This window comes from Malaclemys terrapin, chromosome 9 (assembly GCF_027887155.1).
Source record: "Malaclemys terrapin pileata isolate rMalTer1 chromosome 9, rMalTer1.hap1, whole genome shotgun sequence".
NCBI lineage: Eukaryota > Metazoa > Chordata > Testudines > Emydidae > Malaclemys > Malaclemys terrapin.
The window spans coordinates 86,209,137-86,231,194 of NC_071513.1; the positions used below are offsets into that span (position 1 = coordinate 86,209,137).

Here is a 22,058-nt window from a genome sequence, read left to right on the forward strand (position 1 = left end):
GTTGTTTAATCCTGAGCTGATGGTGTCAAATTTGCAGATGAACTGAAGCTCAGCAGTGTGCGCCAGGCTGTTCAGATGGGTAAGCGCTCATCAAAATACTTTTGCAGCTTTCATAACTTTGTGTTCACGTGTTCTATTATTTCCTAGATAAGTTTGTCCCCTATTGTAGATATTATGGAACTATTTTTTTTTCTTGAGACAAGGTGAGTGAGGTAATGTCTTTTATGGACCAACTTCTGTTGGTGAGCGAGACGAGCTTTTAATCTTACACCAAGTTCTTCTTAAAAAAATTTCAGTCATCCAGTCCTGGAGCTAAAACAATTACCAATGTCACTAGTGATGAACAGATGACATGTAATGAACAGTGAATAGTTTATTTGTTTGCATAAACTATTCAGCAAGCACTTGCAAATAATGAATACGTGGGCTGAAATCTGGCTCATTAAAAATTTGTAAATGTAAGGCTAAGTTCATCCAATAACTTATTCACCAGGAATAATTTGATCAGCACTAGTCAAAAGCTTCAAGTAAGTTTTCCATTAGTTTTCACTGTCTGCCTTTTTGTGTGGCATGTGTATGCACTGCAAACGCAGAGAGATAATCAAAATATGCTGCTCAGCCTAATTCTGCCGTCAGGTGAACCTGTATAATTTCAGGGAGGCTAACAGGGTTAAGTAATGGCAAACTTTAGCCTCTTGATTCATTCATGAATTACCGAAAAAACGAACATGTTACTACTATGCAGGAGTGAGATGACACACCTGGTATATCACTTGTATGATTATTTCCACCATGTAGGTAGTTTTCCTGACTTGATTCAGGATGTGTTGACCTCCAGTGCTGCTACTGTACAACTAAGGTTCAGTTTTTTCCATCACAAACATTTGCAATGAATTGGAAGCAGTTGTTGTGAAGCTTATAAAAAGGTCTGCTTGGTTACATTATATTTTCCCCCCAAAGCAATTGATTTAAATCATATGACTCTTTCACAGAGTGATGTAAAATAAAAGTACATTTTTCTCGAAGGTATCTGGTTTTGTTGTTATTGTTACATGCTAGCTACACAGCATCTTAATTTCATGAAATGTTCTTGGTTTTTTTGGGGGGAGTGGATTGCTTCATAATTTCTTGAAAATGTCCTGGGTATGTAGATTTCATCAATTACATATTTAAGATGTGAGCTGGTGATGGAAAACTAGCGATGCGGTGAAGGTCTCAGAACTGGTAAAAATGAGAAATTGCCAAGATGACTGCAGTTACGGTACTTTTAAAGGTGTGAGATTATAAAGGGTATCTTAGCCGCTATGCTTTCCAAAAGATCTAGCAGAACGTCAAAGCTCGATATATTTCACAGCACATAAAATAAAAAACTTGGTAACTCACACACAAAAATATTACCACGTAGAATCTGAATGTACAAACCCTTACTTAACCCCTTTGAAATCAGTTGGGCTGCCTGGGTGTATAAGGATGACTTGCATGAAGAAATGGTTGTGAGTTTAAGCCCCTATATTGTGCAAGCTGCTGAGTACTCTGAGCTCCCAGTAATAAGTTAGTCTTGATGGGCCTGAACCTAGAAGATACTATTAGAATTTGGCCTAAAGCACAAAAGAGGAAATTTTAAGCTTAACCTTTTACAATATTGTTATGGACCTGATTCAGCAAAGCACCAAAGTCAATGGCAGTTAAGCATTTGCTTAAAGTTAAGCATTTGATTAAGTGCTGAACAAAGATAGAATTATTCACATTCTTAAAGCTACACCTATGCTTAATGGCATAAATTAACTCCATTGTACTAATTAGCTTGTAGAATAAAGGCTAAGAACTGCACGGCCAGTCGTACTTGCCTTACTTTGCTTTGTTACTAGTGAGGAGTAGAGATAGTTCGAAACCACAAATTTCACATATTTTAGAATCTTAAACCAGACCAGGTTTGGGAAGCTTTTGTCAAACTTATGAATTTTGTAATGAAGCCAAGTGAGTTGTGTTTGCTATTATGTTTGCACATATTTTGAACAGCTGTAATAATACTAATAGTTTCTTAGTCAGCTTTACATTCTCAAAATGTCAACAATGAAGGAGAATAAATTGGGTTATGGCAGATCTCATCTACTGGAAAAAATATATTCGATGTCATTTTAAATGGTCAGTTGTTATGCAACCAAAATCACAAATAATATTTTGACTGAACAAAAGACTCACCTTCAAAGTGGGTAGGAAATGGTTTTCTCATCCCACAAAAATTTTCAAAATTTTGAAGATCTTTCCCTTCTTGAACGGAGACATAGTCAAAATTTTGGAAATTTTCATGAACCACAAATTCAGTATTTTTTTTAAATTGGGGTCATTCCAATGGTTTAATTTTGATGATTTTCAAAATGTTTAATTGTTGTTTTCAACCATTTTTAAAAGACTCCCCGTGGCTTAAATTTCAAAATTGTTTCAAATCAGAAAAGTGGAATTATTTATTTCAAAAATGTCCTATTTTGACAATGTCAAAAATATTTTTTCAGAAAATATTAAGTCAAGAAATTCACTGAAACTGACCTATTCCCTTGGAAAGTTTCAGTTTCAAAGGATCAGCATTTTTGATGAAAAATGTCTCATCAAAATATTCCCAATTAGTTCGAATCACCCCACATGTTCCTTGTTTTGCAATCTAAGATCAGTGTGTTGTTTTATATACAGTATCACATATACCTAGCAATATCCAGCATGAGCTAAGAGTGCTGTAACAACGTGAAATCAACATTTTGTTTGCTTTTTGTGGGGCTTCAGTGTTGACGGTGCTTTAATCAATTTTTGTACATGTATTATTTCTATAGAAGACTTATAGAAATGCTGTTTTTATATATATCATGGCCTTTTGGACAGCTAGGAAAAACATCTGAACAATTTACTCATGAAAAAAAATATTATAAAGTATGTAATACTGATGATAAGGCAAAAAAATTCAGCACACTTGCAAACACTCCAATCACTTGGAGTTCTTTTTCCCAGTCAAGCTCTAAAAGAACTTTCCATCAAAGCCCAAAGAAACATATATACAATTTTAGACCTTTATATGACCTCTTTTTTCTGAAGGGTTATGCCTTAAACCTCTAGGTCCTTCTAGCTTTCTTTTTTCCTGTTAGAACTTTTCCTTTAAGTTGTCCTTCTACCCCCGCAAAGCTCAAAAAGGGGACAGTACCTGTTTCTCTGCCTTTGCATAAGCTATGTCCTACTCTGCTGGGAGCCAACATAGAAGGTCTTTTAGCTGACCTTGACTTCAAATATAAAAGACAAAAGGAAATGGATGAAACTAACTGAAGCAAGAGTAAGAATTGTACTAGACAGGCAAGGAGAGAGTGAAAGAAAAAGTCCACAATGATTGAATAGTGGTGGAAGTGATAAGTTACAGTAAAAGGTACAATGCAAAAAGCATTTTAATCTATCTATGCAACCCACCCAAGAATAAGTATTTCCCTGGAATCTTATTACGTCTTATATAATATATGGTTCACAAGCAAATGCATTATAAACTCCAGATATGATAGAATCAAGTTATTACTTTTCTTACTGTTCTCCACAGAAAACAAACAATGAATATTAGTTGGACTGCAATTTTTATTTGCCTTTTAGGAAAATGTGTATGCAGTCTTGTTGTAGCCATGTTGGTCCCAGGATATTAGAGAGAGAAGGTGAGTGAGATAATCTCTTTTATTGGACCAACTTCTGTGGGTGAGAGAGACAAGCTTTCAAACTTACACGGAGATCTTCTTTAAAATGGAGGAATAATGAATAACAAACACGGAGCCGTGGATACTCTTGTACCTAAATGCACTTGTCTGCATGCCACTATGAGTATTTACATGAAGAACAGGCATTTCCCAAACATTAATATAAAGAAAGAGCCTGTTCATACTAGAAGCAAATAAGAAACATGAAGATGGTGAAATCAAACAGAGGTTCAGAATTCAAATACATGATCACCATCACTAGAGCTGATTGAAAACTTATGTAACTAAGCAACACGGAGCAAACTGAAAATGTTCACAACAACATGGCTATAAATGAATTATTCGCTGAAGAAATCAAATAATTTGAACAGGGAAAACAAAGAAAAAAACAAACCTCATCAAATTGTGCATTATTAATTATTTGCTCATCTCTACTGACTTTTCTGGCCAACTTTCTTTTCTTTCAACAGATTCAAAGGTCAAACTTTATGTGCCAAGCCTTGGGGAAAAGGATTGTTACTAATGTCTAAAATGCCTCCAGCCATGTGAGTAAGTTGGCTGTATGGAGGGGGCTGCATATGAACCATGATTGCCTGGCTATGGCATCCAGATTTGGCTCATAGTATTCTTCTTGCTTGTATGATGAGAAAAGTTACTACTGTGCTGTGAATCTCAATACTTCTGGCTCAAAATTGCTCTTCACTGCATGCACATAAAACTTATTTTAAGTGATGGGGAAAATTGCAGTTACTGCTGTAAGTGAAGAAAGATACATCTTGTAAGACTATGGAGTGGTGATCATTGGTGGGGTAAAGTCCATCTTTGAATTTATTGGGTAATTTATTAGTTAGTTTCAATCACTTAATTTTTAAAAGTGTATTGGTAACATTAATGTTGAAGCTGTTGCTTTTCAAGTTGATGCCATTCTAAAAGGGAAGGTTTTCTAAGATGCTCATGCTGGAAGCAGGCAAAGAATAGAGGTCTACCATGGGAGAGAAGGCTAGGTAGGGCCAGGGACTGGGAAAGACTGGTGCCTAGCACATCTCTCAGAGGAAAGGGAAGTGTTTATGCTAGTGTTGCTTCAGACTTGTTGAGTCCCAGGAGAAGAAATGTAAGTGAACTAGCTGAAGGACTAAGACTGTACAACCCAGAAGGTAGCATTGAAAGGTCGGCAGAGCATTTGAAGACCAGCTGGGCAACTGAAGCTGGTTGGTGGTTGCCCCACACAGTACTGGACTGCACTCTGGGAAGCACCTACTGTAACAAAGCCTCAAAGAAGAGACACCATAGACATGAACAGAATTCTTCACCCTTCTCCCATACTGGAGAGTCCAAAGAAAGAATTACAAAAGGCATGGGGTTCCCTCTCTATGGTGATAGCTGGGATGCTCCCATATCTTGAGAGGCTGTATGGTCTCTTTATGATTAAGTTATTCAGTAAGATGTTCCTGCACCAAGGACTGTGATTATCTTCCTGATAACAGACAGGTGGCTGGGTCTGAACCTGATCTGGATCCCATCTTCTGCTTGGTTCCCAAAATCACCTCCTGCTCCCTCACTGTCTTTCTGCCTCTTTAACTTGGACTCCTAAATTCCCTACTGGCACCTGCTACCATCTCCCTCAAAAACTGTCCATAATCCGAATTCTCCTGCCAAATTCTAAAATGCCCTCTGCTTCCCACTACAGGGATGGCCTGGCCACCTCTCCCCACACTGGTCCTGTAACCCTTGGGTATGTATACACTTGGAGCTAGAGGTGCGATTCCCAGCCTGAGGAGATATATTTGCTAGCAGTCATTGAGCTATTATGCTAAAATTAGCAGCAGGGGTGAGTAGAAAGAGGGGTTAGCTTCCCTGCAAACCTGTCCAGACCACGTGAGTATGTACTTGGGTGGCTAGCCTGAGTTGCTGCTCATGCTACCGTGGCTATACAACTATTTTTAGTGCACTAGCTCAATGAGGCCTAGTTTCAAGTGCAGACATACCCCTTTGGTATTCCCACTATCTGAACTGCTGGCTAACTCTCCTGCTAAGACGCCTCCAGCTCCCATTCCTGGTCCCTGCTGCAGCTCTGCACTCTTTCTCCTGCCTAACTAGCAATCCCCCTGCAGTGCACTAGTGTTCTAGAGTTGAAAGAAACCTTGTTGGGAGCATGGCTGCAGGTTCTGTTTATTGTTTCCATGCAGGTGTATGTGGAGACAATGCTGTCCGAGCTCATCTTCATGGGGAGACATCTTGGTCCTCAGGAGCATTTTCCCATTCCTGAAAACTCTGCACATCACTTGAGAGAAGAATTTCGATAGCTGGGTTACAGAGGTATGCAATCACACATATGAAATGGGCCACTGGCAGCCTAATTTGATTGCAGTTATATGCACAATAGTGGGAACTGTGTGCGCAAATCAGAGGTGAAGTTGGACACCTCGAGTCTTTATAAATCTGGCCCAATGTTCATTTTGCACAGAATGATTTTCTTATGAAATGTGGCCTGATTCCAATAAAGTGTCAGTGTTGCACAGAAGAACTAAATATTCATTTGGTGGCTAAATTTGTGGTAAAATGAATGCATTGTATTTTTGCTATATGTAAAGGTCAGCTATTGTCCTTTACTTTCTCCTACTTCCTAGCAATTCTTTTGAACAGTGAAACTCTTTGTCATCCTAAAGTGCTTTGCTTGCCTTCTAGACATTTATGTAAATAGCACTGAAACTCATTACATTTGAATGAATAATGACCCAATTTATGTTAATTTACGTTTACCAAAGTGTCTTGCTTTGGTATTTGGGCCAGATCCTCCACTGGTGTAAATTGATGGTGCTCTGCTGAAGTCCAGAGAACTAAGTTGATTCATACAAGCTGAGGACTTGGCCCTCTGTTTTTATTTGTTATTATTTCAGTGTTTGCTAGTCACATACACTGACAAAAATATTTTAAGCTCATTTGGCAAGATCTTAAAATCCATGGAAAGTAAAGATATGAAAGTCTTCTCACTGTTGAGTCTCCTAGTCCAGTCTCTTCTAATATAGGAATGTTTGCTACAGTATGCAGTTTTCTAACGCTATCCAGTAATGTCTTAACTGTTCTAAATGATAGGGTTTCCCACTACTTCCCCTCAGAGACTATTCCACATTCTAATATATTTCACTGTCAGAAAGATATATTCCCATCACTTTTAGCTGTGCCTCCTTAAGTTACTCTACACAAAGTCTTCTCTCCCTCTTTTTCCTCTTCAAATATATATATGTGGGTCATGCCCCCTCTTAGTCATCACTTAGCTAAACAAAGTCAACCAGTCTCTTTGGCATTTCTCTGAAATTTTGATTGTAGCAATAGAATGTGTGCTGTGATTGGTATAGAAATTATGGTGTGTGGGTGTTTTTGTTTTTGGTGGGGTTTTTTTTTCAGATTTGTATTACCTTAAACGTATGGAGCCAATATTTGTGTTGATTCACACCTCACAGAATCTCATTCAGTTCAGTGTGATTATGCAAGACTAATAGTGCAAAAAATGACCCATCATGCTTTGGTTTTATTTGAGTGGTGGTTTTGTAACTTTACATGGTATCCAGCTGAAATATTAATTGAATGTGGCTAGCATTGCAGCATAAACCTTGGAAATACACATTTGCTGGCTGCCCACCAAATTGATTTGTCTGAGGATCAGGCTAGTCTGCAGTAAAAAGGAAAAAAATATTAATAATAAAATTATATATGTCTGAGAGTTGTGGAGCTGTGTGGGGGAAGAAATAATCAATGTATAAGGGATGCCAATAAAACAGCTTTTTTCCACATGTATGTGTTTACTTTTACTGTAGTATTCCCTATACTTAGAATGGGAAAAACCACAAATTTTGTATTGTTTTACTGGTCTGGGTGTGACAAAAAACAATTTATAGATTCCAGGACTGGAAGGGACCTCGAGAGGTCATCGAGTCCAGTCCCCTGCCCGCATGGCAGGACCAAATACTGTCTAGACCATCCCTGATAATCATTTATCTAACCTACTCTTAAATAGGAGATGGAGATTCCACAACCTCCCTAGGCAATTTATTCCAGTGTTTAACCACCCTGACAGTTAGGAACTTTTTCCTAATGTCCAACCTAACCTAGACCTCCCTTGCTGCAGTTTAAGCCCATTGCTTCTTGTTCTATCCTTAGAGGCTAAGGTGAACAAGTTTTCTCCCTCCTCCTTATGACACCCTTTTAGATACCTGAAAACTGCTATCATGTCCCCTCTCAGTCTTCTCTTTTCCAAACTAAACAAACCCAATTCTTTCAGCCTTCCTTCATAGATCATGTTCTCAAGACCTTTAATCATTCTTGTTGCTCTTCTCTGGACCCTCTCCAATTTCTCCACATCTTTCTTGAAATGCAGTGCCCAGAACTGGACACAACACTCCAGTTGAGGCTTAACCAGAGCAGAGTAGAGCGGAAGAATGACTTCTCGTGTCTTGCTCACAACACACCTGTTAATGCATCCCAGAATCACATTTGCTTTTTTTGCAACAACATCACACTGTTGACTCATATTTAGCTTGTGGTCCACTATAACCCCTAGATCCCTTTCTGCCATACTCCTTCCTAGACAGTCTCTTCCCATTTTGTATGTGTGAAACTGATTATTCCTTCCTAAGTGGAGCACTTTGCATTTGTCTTTGTTAAACTTCATCCAGTTTACCTCAGACCATTTCTCCAATTTGTCCAGATCATTTTGAATTATGACCCTGTCCTCCAAAGCAGTTGCAATCCCTCCCAGTTTGATATCATCTGCAAACTTAATAAGCGTACTTTCTATGCCAATATCTAAGTCGTTGATGAAGATATTGAACAGAGCCAGTCCCAAAACAGACCCCTGCGGAACCCCACTTGTTATACTTTTCCAGCAGGATTGGGAACCATTAATAACTAGTTTCAGAGTAGCAGCCGTGTTAGTCTGTATCCGCAAAAAGAACAGGAGTACTTGTGGCACCTTAGAGACTAACAAATTTATTTAGAGCATAATCTTTCGTGGACTACAGCCCACTTCTTCGGATGCATTAATAACTACTCTCTGAGAACAGTTATCCAGCCAGTTATGCACCCACCTTATAGTAGCCCCATCTAAATTGTATTTGCCTAGTTTATCAATGAGAATATCATGCAAGACCGTGTCAAATGCCTTACCATTGTTAATGGTATCCATTCTAAATAAACTTCCCATATCCCATGCATTGCAACTTGGTTCTACTTTGGGGCCTGACCCAAAGTTGACTGAATAGGGCCCTTTCAGTTCACATCAATGGATTTTGGATAAGGTGCTTTGTCACATTACCTTTTTTCCTACGTATTGTGGGAAATAATATCCTAAATATGGAGCCTTGAAAATATTGTACATTAATTTTTTATTTGTGTTTGATTTGAGAAATGACAATTCATGCCTGATTCTGATGTAATTGCTTCTAGGTAACATTGCTTTCCTACCTAATTGAAACAGAAATTTACCCACTGCAAGCTTTTCTTGTTTTCACATTCTTATTATAATTCTCGAATCAATTGTTTTTATTCTTGTTAAGTGCTAACTGTAAATACCCATAAGGATTGCAGTTGAGCTTACTAGCTTTATTACAGTCCTAGAACTGGAACAACCCCATTTTGAGAGAGGCAAGCATTTCTTGGACCTAATCATTTTGGATTGTCACAAGAAAACCTGATCCTAGTTCCTGGATATGAATTGAAAAGGTATTTGAGGGAGCAAGTTGTGGGCCACCTTACAGTATTGCTGAGGAGGGAGTGTTCTGCTGAAACCATCCCACTACCCTAGAGCACAGGGTGATGGAAGAATTTTTATAGTGGGGGATGCTGTACAATGTACTTGGTTTGTTATTTCTACTTCAAGGTGTGTGTGTGTGGGGGGGAGCTGCTGTCACCCCCCCAATACCTCTGCTTGGTCCCTTTGGTCCCTTTCTTCTGACTATGACTGCTGACTACTTTTTCAGATATTCAGCAGTTTTAATATTCATCCTCTGTAAATGGCTGGGAGAAATATCAGGGAAGCACTCTACTGAGCATTCAGAATCTGCATTTGCAACATAGTGAAGACAGCAAAAATACTGCCACCTTTCTGGACATCTACTGATGACCTATTTCCCTTCTGACATGCACATTTGATAGCATTGGAAGCAGCCCAGCCAGTCTGGAAGCCTTTTACCTGCCCTACACCTGTGCTGGTAAGTTTAAATTTCGCATGCTCTGTAGAGTGCTGGTTACCTGATGCACAGTATGCACTGTGGAATGTAACATGTCAATGTAATGGGTAATCTAATGAACGCATGTCCAGATAACGACCCCAATATCACAATCAAACACATTTATTTTACTTTTTAAATTAACCCACATACGGAAATAATAAGCAAAAAAAACCTACATTAGGTTGAGATTCTACATACATAGAAGCCAAGAAATTCAAAGTTATGGTTCCCATAGCAACCCATAGAAATTTGGCTACATTCTCTCTCTCTCTCTCTCACACACACACACACACACACACACACACACACACACACACACACACACACTCCTTAAAACAAATAACACAAGCTATTATATATTCTCAAAGAAGCCAAATTATGGTCATTATCACAATTTCTGTTTTGTACATTTATGACCCTACTGTATTGTAATACAGTTGGAGATTTTTTTGTATTTAATGTAGAACTCTGCATGCACACATCATTCCTCATTTACTATAAATTGTATATATAGTGATGTATTAGCACAGCGCAAACCTCTATCTCCCACTGAAGGAGAGGATTAGTGAACATCTTTCAAATACAAAATATGGGATAAATAAAATCTATCTCATTTATTGATAATTCTGTTCCCAAGTTTATGGGACTAGAAAGTGTTTACCACATTGCATAAAGGCTGCAGCTCCTTTTCCTTAAGAGGATATTTTGAGATATACCATAGGCTTTTTTCACTTTTTATTTAACATGAGAACACATTTTATAGATTTAGAGAAATGTTATCTGTGACCGTCATAACTAAGCCTGTATTACTGACATGCAGGAAGAGAGCTCCCTATGGCAAAAGATTTACTTAACTATAGTTACCTAATAGAGCATATCTGTGAGTATTGGGGCAAATTCCAGGATGGATTTTCATGCATCTCTTAGACACCTCTGGCAATGTCTATGGTTTCAGCTTCTTTAATGTCTATGGTAACAGTTTCTTTAATGTTAATCTTATGCTGAAATATTGTGGGTGAAAATTGTCCCTACTGACATCAATGGCAAAATCCCCATTAACTGGGGCCAGAATTTCACCTTATATCTTTCTTAGCTGCTCGGGTGAAATACAGGTGCAACAACAGCAGAGTATGGCATCTGTACCAGCACTATACTGGTCCTGATTAGCCAATGTGAAGGAAGCTTCTAATTTCTATGAATTCAGGGACCCCAAGCCCTTTGATACATGGGCATGAAAACATTGTGCGTTTTTTCTGCTCCAAAAGCTGGAATGCTGCTATTAGGGGACTGTGTTTTAACCCTATGGTTTGGCCACAGGTTGGACAGGTCTGTTCTGCCTCCCAGATCCACCCATAGTTCCCTGCACATAGCCCAGTTGTCAGGTTTTGTGCTGGGAGGAGGGATGCATTTCAGCGTTAGTTAACAGCTGCCTGTTTTTGTGGTTTATGCTTTCACATTACAATATTATTGTTTGCAATTTCAATATTTGCCGGGCTTCATTCGGTTGACATATTTTAAAAAGATTTTGTACATTGCATGTGCTTATTTTTGCTGTTGCAATTCTCATTTGCTCCATTTGTCTTGTCCATCTCCACCTTGCTTTAGGCAGCAAAATAATTTCTCTTTTGAGCTAAACCCTATCTTGCCATTCGAGTACTTCTTTTAGATGGTAAAATATACAAAATTTCTCCCCTGAAGGAAACATGACTTAGTATTCTGCCACTATTCCATTATTCAACTGGGATGGGCTAAACATATATACAGAGAGAGAGAGAGAGAGAGAGAAGGCTACATAACATAGGAATTTATGATCCATACATTTAATATCTGGAGTCATGGGTCCAAATAGGGATGACTTATTTCACAATTGAACATTCATTACAACATTCTCAACCAGGTCTGTAACTGATATTTCAACATCACAGACCCATCAGAACACTAGATATGTTTTTGTAAAAATCTATCCGTGTTCACTCAAGAGAAGGATTACAGGTTAAGATACCCATTCAGCAAAGCACTGAAGGACATGCTTACATTTAAGCATAAGGTGAGGGGTGTGGAGGTCAGGGCTCCCTGGGCTAAGGTTAGGGTTCAGGAGTGTTGGACTTTCCAAGCTAGGGTTAGCTTGTAGAGTGTCAGAGTTCCCAGGTTAGGGGTGGGCTTCTGGAATTTCATTCTTCCTGGTCTGGGGTTAGGGATGGGGAGGGCAGAGCTCCCTGGGTTTGGGGTTAGGCTTGGGCTGCCTGGGCTAAGGTGAAGCTTGTGTAGTATCTGACATTCTGGGCTAGGTTTACAGTTCTGGAGGATAGAGCTGTCTGCATTAAGGTTACAGTTGTGGAAGGTCAGACCTTCTGGGCTGGGATTAGGATTCTGGATGGTAGCACTTCTCAGGATGGGGTTTGGGTTGTGGAGGGTAAGAATTTCCAGGCAAGTTTTAGGAATGGGTTTGGCATGGTTACCCTGGCTACAGATAGGGTTAAGGTGGGTGTGTCTCCCTGGGCTTGGGTTGGGGTTGTGGAAGATAGGGCTAAGGTTAGGATGGGTAGTATACCTCTAGCAGGTGTTAGGATTGTGAAGGGTAGGGCTCCAGGGTTCTAGGTTCTGGTTTTAGATTGTAGCACTTCCTTGGTAGTGTTATATGTGTGGAGGTTATGCATCCTAAGGGTAGCATTAGCATTGCTGAGGGTCTCATTATTTGGATGACTTCAGAAATGGTGAGGCAGAGTACTACAAATATAAGTTACGTTCAACTGACACCTCTCACTAAAAGATTAGAAGAACTTCTCCTTTCATTTTAAAAGGAATCTCTTGTGTATTTAACATTGCATTCAAAAACTACATCTACAGAGCATTCAGATTGCAAAGTCAAGCTCTCGTAAATTAGGAAATACCAGAACAAAGGTTGTCTATGCAACTTTAATTTGGCCTTCTTGTGCCTATACATTATTATAGTGTTAAATTACATAGACTCATAGAAATGTAGGGCTGGAAGGGCCCTCAAAAGATCATCTCATCCATTTACCCATGTTGAGGCAGGACCAAGTACAATTAGAACATCCCTGATGGGTGTTTGTGCATCCTGTTCTTAAAAACCTCCAAAAACAGGGATTCCACAACTTCCATTGGTAACTCATTCCAGTAATTAACTACTGTTATAGTTAGGTTAGATATTAGGAAAAACTTTCTAACATGATCACATACAAAACTTATTTGTACAAAGTCCAGTTTTTGATCTTTTGATCATGTTGAGTATCAACTGCAAATTAAGAAAGGTAATTATTCCACTCAACTTTGAATTGGCAACAGGGGAGGGATAGCTCAGTGGTTTGAGCATTGGCCTGCTAAACCCAGGGTTGTGAGTTCAATCCTTAAGGGGGCCACTTAGAGATCTGGGGCAAAATCAGTACTTGGTCCTCCTAGTGAAGGCAGGAGGCTGGACTCCATGACCTTTCAGGGTCCCTTCCAGTTCTATGAGATAAGTATATCTCCATATATTATAAGCTTTGTTTGGAACACTGCATTTTGGACACCATATTTCTAAAAATGAAAGACAGTTTGAAACAGTTCAGAGGAGTACAAGTAAACTGGTGAAGAGTTTGCACTATAAGACCCCCGGGGCAGGTTGGAAGAGCTGAGCTTATTCAGTTTAGAGAAAAGAAGACTGCGGGGAATCATGATGACTGTCTTCACATACAGAAAGTGATGTTAGAAAGAGAACAAGGACCAATTGGTCTTATTCATCAACAAAGACAAAACAAGAAGTTATGTGCTTAAGCTGCAGCATGGAAAGTATAGGCCAAATATGAAAAACTTTATAACTATTACAATAATTAAGAACTAGATATCCGGTGATTAAATGGGACAGAAAGATTCTTCTAAAAGCAAAATATCACAACCTAACTGGAATGATCTGTAAAACTTTAGATAGCTGTAGCAAAGAAGTGTAATGATAAGGGAGTACTAAATTCATTTATTGTGGGATTGCCCAAGACTTCAGTCATTTTGATCACAGTTAATTAGACATACTATGAAGACGTTGTTAAAAAGGAATTAGAATTGGCTATACGTGGCATTGTCTTTTGACTTCTGTTTCTATATATAATAGTGGGGTGGTGGTACCACTGTAGTTGAGATTAAGGCTATGTCTACACTTGCAGAGTTTTTGCTCTGTCAGTTTCAACGGTGATAGTGAACCAGTAAAAGAAAAGTGCTGGTTTGGGTTCTCGCTCACTCCCACAGGCGCCAGAGAGTGTTTAAGTTTATAGCACTTCCGTTGCTGATGAGAGCAGCGCACTGAAGGCAGCTATCCCACAGTGCAGCTCTCTCCATTTTGATGATGGGTCTTGGGGGAAGGGGTGGGGAGTGATCTCAGGGCATCTTGGTCCCTGCACAACCTCCTCTCCGCAAACACTGATCAGCTCCAGTAGCTCAGCATTGCTCCAAGCAGGGGATGGTTTGCTCCCTGGAGCAGGCATTGTCACCTGGCCAGATGATAAGTGAGCACTTGCCAAGAAAACAGGAAGGGAAGTTTCAAAGTTCCAGGGGCTTTACAGGGGGAGGGGCAGATGTCTGTTTACCTGGCATCAGAGCAGCAGAGCTGCTGGCCAGAGTGGTCACCTAGGCACGGTGGGATATCCTCAGGAGGCTAAAAGCTGTATAAACAGGAAAAGCGTGTCTTCACTTGCACATCACCGCAAAAGCATCACCGGTAATAGCTGTACACCTCTCGTGTAGGTGGTTTCAGAAGTTTCACTGCAAAAAAGTTATTGGCAAGTGTAGACGCTCCCACGGTTTTTGCGCAAACTTAAAGATCACTGAATCTTGGTGGAGAATGATGATGCACCAAATTCTAGTCTCCCATCTCTATAAATGTGTAGTTAACTCCACCGATCTCAGTGAGTTATTTGATACTGCTTAAATCAATATATGTACTGCATTATCAATATGTCTACTAAAAATATAGACCATCTTTTCATTTTAGGATTAGTCTTTTTACATTCATATAATTGTCATGGATCCACAGGTCTGGTTCTCTGGAATAGTTCCTGGGAGGACCCGTTCAGTGTGCCCAATCTCCCTTTAGGGTCTCACTCTTTCACTAGGGTAAGCCACTTGGCTTCACCACCTTCTTGGACTGAACTGTGGGCCTTCAGCACCCATGTGTCATGTTGTGAGCTCCCTTCAGCAAGTCCACCAGAGTTGGATACCTGAGAGAGAGACTTGTACTCCAAAAGGGAGGAGTGTATCCCCACCTTAAGCATCTGTAGTGACTCTCTGCCAGGATTGTAAAAGCAGTAGGATTTATTAGATGTCTGGAATGCAGCATAGAAAGTCTTTGGTTAGCATAGAGAACAGAAAGCTACAACATGGTCCATTCTGGTTACCCAGAGCCTTAGACAAAGTGATGTCCATCCTTGGCTTCCGCTCTGTCTGCCTGTGAGCTCTTTGTTCAGTTCCTAGTCCAGTCCCACCTGGTCCATCCTCAGACCATTTTTGTCCAGCTGGTCAAACACGGCTGGCTTCCTGTGGAGGGGTTGGCCCTCCATTATCTTAGTTGCTAGGTGGTAAATGTCCTATCACCAATCACCTGGGCCCCAAACCCAAGATAGTTAGGCACCATTCACACCTTTGGCATAGCCTGCCCAAGAGCAAACAGCCTTTTCTCAGCTAATTAACCATGCAGAATATAGCGGATACTGCGGCACACATAGAATTCACACAAAATATTTACAGAAAATTCCCACTCCGTCACAGTAGTGATCATGTGTGAACAATTAATTTAAACAATTGGACTTAGCTGTTGATACTATTTTTAACTAAGCAGTTAGTTGTGTCACAGAAGCCCCATTTTTTATGTCGTGATAGACATGCCTCTGACATTTTAACCATATTTCATACTTCTTACCATAACAGCATTTCTATTTGTATTTTATATTTTTCTATTTAAGATTTCTGTCTACATATATTTTATCACTATTGTTTGTTTCCCTCCAGTATTGAGATACAAATATATTCACTTTTATCTCTGCTTTTTGATCATGAGGCCCTTACACCTTCCTCCCTCATGGAGGATTGTTGATTATTGAACAAATTAGTCCTTCTGGGTTGATTTTCATTGCTATTTATTTCCCTCTCCTGAGTGGTGATGTGAAAGGGAGGCCTGTCTCTCCTGCAATTAACATACATGCCAGATGAAGAGACAGTGGAGGAGATGGGCTTTAAAGATTGCTGGCATTGAAATGGAGAGGCAGCAGATTCATCATTGTCATAGACGTTTACCTAGCCAAGGGGAATCAGGTAGAGGGCAGCCCGCTTCTCAAATAGTAAGAATACCAGGAAAGTGAATCATTGCAATAAAAGCTTTCCAGTATTGAGTACCCCTTAACTCTTACAAGCAATAAGAAGTTCACATACTTAGTAGAAATTCTTTTATTACATTGAATTTGATGGTTCGGCTCTAATGTTTCACTTCAAGGCTAGCAACATATGCATTATCTCTCCGGCTATCAAACCTGCTTTCTCTGTATACAAAGCACTCTTCTCACAGAACATGGCCCATGTTTATTTTGTGGAGTTGATTCTTAAATGACAAATCTCTTTTAATTTCATACTTGTTGACCTAGTGGGAACCCAAAATACTGCAAAACTTTTGTTGAGCAAGGCATTTACTTTGACAGTAATGGGAAAAAATGAGATATTCTCATGTGACAATACATTTTTGATGCCTGAAAGGCATTGATTTACAATGGGTATTTACAGCTCTTTTCATGTACCTCACAAACTGTTTACAAGAACAAAAACATCTGCTGAGCTGACCTACAACATTTTAGATTTTTAAAGCAATTAGTCGTGATTCATGGGTCTTGCAAAGGAGGAGGTGATTCAAACATGGCTTTAACTTTTAAGACACCTGTGTTGTTCTACAGTCTGAGGACACCTCTGCACACCACCAGCCATATGCATGAGTTATTTGAGTTGGTTGCCAATAGTCTGAAGGAGCTATTGGAGCAACTGTGGGTAACTAGGGCATAGGGACACCATGGCCATGCCCTGTCCACCAGCCACAGGTGGAGCAGTAGCTGTTTACAGGGGCTTTACACAATCCAGGTGGCCCCATGCACTGCTGTGACCCCATAGAATTCCCAGGCAGCTAAGCTAGGTTTATGACTCTTTAAGAATGAGCTAAATATGTTTTAGTAAGATCCCATTGTGTGTGTATAATATATATGTTTGTTGAAACATTTCTGTACAAAAGCTGTGGTAATTTTTCAATGTGTTCCCATTATAATTGATGACTGAGTGTTTTTTGTCTTTGTTTTTAATTCCTCTTAGGGAGAGGTGGCTGTAGTCCTGCTCTAGAAGTCACAGGAATGCTTTCTTTTCCTGTTTAAATATAAAGCTAATCAGCAATAAAACTTGTCTTACATTTACAGAAAGGCCATTAGAACTGGTGTAGTATGTTTTTTCTATTTTTCAATTCCATTTGCTTTTTGCATGACATAGCAGAAGTGCTGTTCTATCACTGAAGATATTTCATAGTTCCCAGGGCTCTTATAGAGATTTCTTCTCAATTTGTTCAAAGCTGAGGCTCTTAAATCTCTCAGATACAAACAGTACAGAGAATTATATTTTATGGGCCAAATCCTGTTCATTGTTGCACTGGTGTAAATCCAGAGTAACTACATTTAAGACCCTGGAGTTACTCCATATTTACAGCATTGTAACTAGCAGAGTACATGTGAATTAAGTAAATACATGTTCTCAGCAATCAGAAACCTGCATCTTTCATATATTTATTTTCAACTCCTAGGCATCTATAGCAACATGCAAAATGTTTCATTCCCCCCCCCACACACTAATGATTAGTTTGTGTTAGTAATATGCATACATTATTATGCTGAGGTTATACATTGTTCTGCTTTGGGCAGTACCCATATAGGCCTAGGCTCCATAGACCATAATGGGAAAGTCAATAAACATGTATTACACTTATATGACAGACTGAACTGTAAGAACTGATATGATGTGTTGGATCAATAATGCATGTTATAACCCAGTTCCTAAATATTGTCACTTGGTAGATAAGAGAGAGACAGTATCTGCTCCCAGGGAACCAATGATACTAAGTGACTTAATAAGAGAGATGGATCAAACTTCTGACAAGCTCTGGTACTGTTGAGTAGATTGAAAATGTTACTAGTGGCCCACATGCCACCTATCAAAGAGGCAGGTCAGCTCTTCATTCTAAATACAAGTTGTTTTTCAATGAAGTTGAACAAAATAGAACTACAGAGCAGTTTAGTTTTAATTGAGAAGCAACTCTGTGGAGGTATGGACGTATACGTTTTAGAATTGCTTGAAATATATGAATTGAAATATTTTTTATTTAAAAAAATAACACTTTTTTAGAATGTGGAAATTTTCATAAAAACTGTTTTCATTTTTTTTATGTTGACAAAATTGAAAAATGAAAAATTAGTAATGCTTATTCATTTTTTAAAAATTCTCCCCCCATTTTTCAGTGGCCAAAAAAGAGAGAGAAAGAGAGAGAAATTGTGTGTGTCATGAGAGGAGATACTGAGGAAAAGATAAACCCAAAAAATGTAGTACTGAAATTTTCCTATAAAAATGTCCATAAAAAATTTGAATAAAAGGTCATTCCTTTTCCAGACCTGTGGAATGAAAATGGCTGAAATTCATCATGATAACGGTACCATTGCTTGATGAGCTGCACTCATGTCATAAGTAATTACACAAACCATACATCTTTTTCACAAAATGTTTTTGAAAGCTTACGCAGGTACATCTGGGCATAGATTATTACTTCATTTCCCACAAGCTTTCCATGAAAGGAAAGTAGAATTCCAGTTTTGAAGTCTTTTAGATTCATTTTGATGGCAGTGTGGTGAGAGTAGAGTTACTCATCCTTAAGGAGTAGCAGCTAATGCTTCATAGAAGACTTTGGAAAAATTATATTGATAAAGCAACTTGCTTGCATATAATTTATATGGGTTTTTTGCTTCTCTTTACTGTACAGCTGAAAATATTTGCATGAAAATGGGATCTTACTTTCTTAAAAGTTCATCTGTGGCTGTTGCTTAGTCCCCATCTGACATGATTATATTACGGAAAGTTTTATAGTAAAATAATTATTATATGCCTTCCTCTACTGTCTAGAACCAGTGTTTGACAGATCACTCCCTTGCAGTGAGCATGGAGGCTCAGGGGGTAGGTTTGTGAGCGTATTAAATGAGTAATGTATTCTATTTGTATTAAAATTCCTTAATGAGTCCCAAGGAGAGATAGGAAAGTAGAATCTTCACTTCAGGTTTTCCACTTCAGGGTTGGTTTCTCCTTTTCTCCTTCCAGTTGCCTTTATCTTAACAGGACACAGATTTAGGTATTTTTACCGTATAATATAATGTGTTAGGGGAGTTTTTTGGAGCTGGGGGAGTCCACTGTGTTTGCTGCTGTATGAGGTTATATTTTGAGTCAGGTGCTTGCTCCCTTGCCCTGCCCAGTGCTGGGCCAGGAAGGTGCCAGAGGCATCAGAGCTGAAGAGACTCTCTTCCTGTGTCTTATCAGGGCCTCAGAGGTATCTTGCCAGTTAGAATAAATGGAGGAAATAGAGCATATTTGACTTGAACTCTGTTTCTAGAAGGTACCATTTGATCATCTGATCTAACCTCCTGTATAATATAGACCATAACATTTCATCCACTTACCCCTTTCATTTAACACAATAACTTGTGCTTGACTAAAGCATATCTTCCTGAAAGGCATCTAGCCTTGACATGAAGACTCCAACACACAGAAAATCCACTACTTCCCTTACTAGTTTGTTCAAAATAATTACAAGTTGTTCATACATATTTTTTGGGTAGAACAAACAACTTAGGTTTGAGCCATCTCAGATGATATATCTATCTAGCAACAGCCTCAACATCACACTCAGCATAACAGCTAATACTCACACAAACTGGATGCACTGTAAAAAGAGCAAAGTAACTGTGACTGGGTGCCTGGATGGGCCACTCTGAGAATGCTACATTCAGGGCAGACTGCAAGGAATAGGACAGACAATCCCCAGAACTGCTGGTTTATTCTATAATAGGCTGCTGAGCTGGAATTGATATGCAAACTAGATACAATCAACTCAGGATTGAATAAGGACTGGGAATGGTTGAGCCATTACAAACATTGAATCTATCTCCCCTTGTAAGTATTCTCACACTTCTTATCAAACTGTCTGTACTGGGCTAGCTTGATTATCACTTCAAAAGTTTTTTTCTCTTACTTAATTGGCTTCTCAGAGTTGGTAAGACAACTCCCACCTGTTTATGCTCTCTGTATGTGTGTATATATATCTCCTCAATATATGTTTCACTCTATATGCATCCGAAGAAGTGGGCTGTAGTCCACGAAAGCTTATGCTCTAATAAATTTGTTAGTCTCTAAGGTGCCACAAGTACTCCTGTTCTTATTACCAAGCCAGTAACAAAACAACTTCTGCAATACCACACTGGTTAACAAGAACCCAAATACAGTCCCCTTTAAGCATTCCAGCCATTGATTCCCATTTACACAGCCAAGTCTAATATAGTGAGGGGTTATTGAAAACCAGATTCATTATATGTGAGGTTTACCAATCCCAAAGGACAGGACACTTATCCCCAGAGGTCAATATGAATCTCAGATCTTACCCAATAATCATGCTGATGCCAATCCTTTAATAACTAAGACTAAAGGTTTAATAACAGAAGGAAAAAGAAAGAAGAGAGTTAAAAATGGTTAAAAGATCAATATACATACAAATATCTGTAAAGTCCTTAGGTCAATTTCACAGCAGAGATGGTCTAAATTGCTGATTTGTAAAAGTCTTTCTGGAATCAATTTACAGGGTTACAATCCAATAGGCAGTCCAGATGCAGAGTCTGTTCAAGCTTTCCATGCATCCTCCAGGTTATTCCAAGTCATTATTTGGATGATCTCAGTCTTAGGACTTAGACTTCCCCTGTGCAAAGTTAAAGCAGGTTATGGATCAAAAGGATCAGGAGCTTTCTTTATGGTTCTTCTAGCAGGCTGACAAGAAATTGTTACACCAGGGCCTTACCCTAGGAAGAATATGCCATGCAGATCTTTCCTTTGAAGTTAATCTTCTATGTCCTATGTATAAACAGACAAACGAGTTACATTCATTCACATGAGGCAATGAACAGGTCATTTGTTGTAACAGAGATAGTTAAACCAAAGACAATTCGAAGATAATATTAGTTTCTTGCGGTATCTTACATCTTTGATCTTAAGGTTAACTGGACACAGTTGCAGACATAATTAAGGCAATTAAGACATGTCAAGGCTGCTTCCCCACTCTGAACTTTAGGGTACAAATGTGGGGGCCTGCATGAAAACTTCTAAGCTTAACTACCAGCTTAGATCTGGTCCGCTGCCACCATTCCCAAAGCTAATTCCCTTCCCTGGGAAGCCTTGAGAAACTCTTCACCAATTCCCTGGTGAATACAGATCCAAACCCCTTGGATCTTAAAACAAGGAGAAATTAACCATCCCCCCTCCTTCCTCCCACCAACTCCTGGTGGATCAAGATCCAACCCCCTTGGATCTAAAAACAAGGAAAAATCAATCAGGTTCTTAAAAAGAAGGCTTTTAATTAAAGAAAAAGGTAAAAATCATCTCTGTAAAATCAGGATGGAAAATAACTTTACAGGGTAATCAAACTTAAAGAGCTCAGAAGACCCCCCCTCTAGCCTTAGGTTCAAAGTACAGCAAACAGAGATAAAGCTCTAGTAAAAGGTACATTTACAAGTTGAGAAAACAAAGATAAACTAACACGCCTTGCCTGGCTGTTTACTTACAAGTTTGAAATATGAGAGACTTGTTCAGAAAGATTTGGAGAACCTGGATTGATGTCTGGTCCCTCTCAGTCCCAAGAGCGAACGACTTCCCAAACAAAGAGCACAAACAAAAGCCTCCCCCCCCCCCAAGATTTGAAAGTATCTTGTCCCCTTATTGGTCCTTTGGGTCAGGTGTCAGCCAGGTTACCTGAGCTTCTTAACCATTTACAGGTAAAAGGATTTTGGAGTCTCTGGACAGG

General features: G+C 39.2%; 1 long non-coding RNA gene across 1 annotated transcript in view; it reads left to right on the forward strand.

Annotated features, from left to right (window-relative positions):
- The window catches only part of LOC128843610 (uncharacterized), a 260,038-nt gene extending 254,063 nt beyond the window's left edge, over positions 1 to 5,975 (forward strand). The window contains exon 3 of the long non-coding RNA XR_008446316.1: positions 5,906 to 5,975. This is a non-coding gene — a long non-coding RNA (uncharacterized LOC128843610). The remainder of the gene's footprint in view (positions 1 to 5,905) is intronic.
- Positions 5,976 to 22,058: the final 16,083 nt, after the last annotated feature.